Below are 2,420 nucleotides of genomic sequence, written 5' to 3' on the forward strand. Positions count from 1 at the left end.
TTGTGAGACTTTGCTTGAAGTCAGAATGTCTACCAATTTAATGAAAACATGTTTTTTTTTAAGACAAGGTTTGTGTGAGATTGTAATACTGTATTATTGCTGCACTCAAGATTACTGGAAAACACAAATATTAAATAGGAGTGTTATGTTGCTATAAAAATGTTATAGATTGTAAGACTTTCCGAACTTTGCAAACCCGAATTGTAATTTCATTTTTTTTACCCTTCTTGCTCTTGGTGAAGGTGGACACTTTTTCTTCTCCTGCCCCTTCTCGTGCTTCTGCTCTTTGTCCAGAGAACCTTTTGGAGCCTCTCTTTGCAGATCTTCCGAAATGTAAATCATGGATGTGGTCAGCTGGTCTCTCAACGCAATTGATCAAATTTTCTCGACGAGAAGACAGGGTGAAGGAGGGCCCTCCTGCCCCGACCGGACACTTGCACCTGGATACACGACAGAATCCTGGGGAAAGGAGAAGATCGTATGTCTGTCCATATTGTCGGTCGAGAACGTTGAAGATACGTACATAACTGGATTTATGATAACAGGATTTTTTCTCTTTGGAGTTGGTGGTTACCTGGCATATCGACAAATTTGAAAAACGTCGGCAACTGTGAAGCTGCCTGGCGAGGGGATGTGTCGTGCTGTGAAAACTCTGTCTCAAATGCTGTGTGAGCTGAGCCGTAAGCTAGACGCGATTCTTATGCCGCAAGTAGCCTGCGATTCTCAAGAATTTTTCAGCTCCTGAATCTAGCTGGCAGGAAGGAATTGATCTTGGAGAAGTTTGCAAGCTTGACTCAGCAGAGTTGACCACAAATTTGCCTGTTTGGAGCCACCATTGAGATGTACCAGTGAGACCATAAGGCAGACGGAAATAAACGGAGTCGGCCTGACCCAAAACAACTGCAGTTCTCTGAATCTGCCTCCCTCATGTCGACCTTGGAAGGCTGACTATCTCAAATTCTCCTGGATGTTATGTGAACAAGATGCTCTGCTCCCCCTACACATTCCCTTTCCCAAGGACATCTGTGGACCTGTGCCAGAGCTCTACTGACCCGGCTGATAAACGTTGCACTATCACTTATCATGGACTATAGCTGGGGGGGGGGGGGGGGGCACTATCTGATACAATGTTCAGTCTTACTCCCCTCAAACACACCGGTGCAATAACCTTTATCTAACAAAAAGGGCAGCGCCTCCCATGATGGCTGCAGCCTCAGGCACCCGTCTACCCATGCTTGTCTTTTTGTTTCTTTGGACGGGCTGTACTGAAATGTAATTTTCATTCATTCATTCAACCTTTCAACCTTTATTTAGACAGGTAAATCCCAATTATGTTGTGCTTCTGTGTAATGACAATAAAGACATTCTGATTCTGATCCTAATTCCAAATCATTGAGTTTTTATTTAAATGTTAAATGAAAAATACCATAAACCAAGTTGTGTTTATTAAGTGAGAGCTGGCTGAGTTCAGGCTTGAAAAATGTTTATTCTCATGTTTTATACTTGACATTTGGCATTTTGATGCTTCAAAAAAACATTTCTCCTCAGCAAACAGTGTTTTAAACATTTCAGGTGGTTGAGCAGATTAAAAACACACGCACCAGTAGTTGACAGAAAACTTAGATTAACAAGCATAATTATGGAATTAATTAAACTAGATGAACTCACAAAATGTATTTTGTTTAATTATTTTAGATACATGTAAAGTGGCACACTGAAACATTTAACAAGAGCTTGCAATTTAATGTGATTGATCTAAAATTAACCTAAAATAATCCTTCCTCAACACATGATTTTTTTTTAACATTCAAACTTGTTTTGGTGACAAATACAGCAGGTTAACCAGTGAACATTAACTCAATAACATTAACTTAAACTGTCATGAGGAGAGCTAAATCGAGACAAATCACAGGATTCAGAACAAAACTAAACAAACTAAAACTGAATAAAAAAAATTCATAATTCAAGATAACTAAAATGTGTTTGCACATATATATCCTCAGGGAGAACCAAACAAGAACTGTGTCCATGGAGGATCTGATAAAAAAAAAAAAAAATGCAGCAACAACAACAGAGGGTTGATTACTGAATTAAGGACAAAAAAAAAAAGCTGAAGAATGGAACAAGAGCTTTGTGGACTAAACAAGAAACCAAACTAAAAACAAAAGAACAAACCTGAATGCAAAGAACTTCATACAAAATGAAACATAAAAACTAAACTTGTGTACAAAATCCAACAAAAGGCCACAAACTTGACACAAACAGCTGAAAAATGCAGAAATTAAGGAAAATTAAAGTTAATCTTTGCTGCAAAGATGGGTTTAGATTCTTCTTCAAGTATAAATTTGTAATGTGATCCCTTATTTTATTGCTTTTGAGGACAAGACTATGTGTTTGAAGAATATATATATATATATATA

Source organism: Nematolebias whitei, chromosome 18, assembly GCF_014905685.2.
Source record: "Nematolebias whitei isolate Nwh7 chromosome 18, NemWhi1, whole genome shotgun sequence".
In the NCBI taxonomy this organism is placed as follows: Eukaryota; Metazoa; Chordata; class Actinopteri; order Cyprinodontiformes; family Rivulidae; genus Nematolebias; species Nematolebias whitei.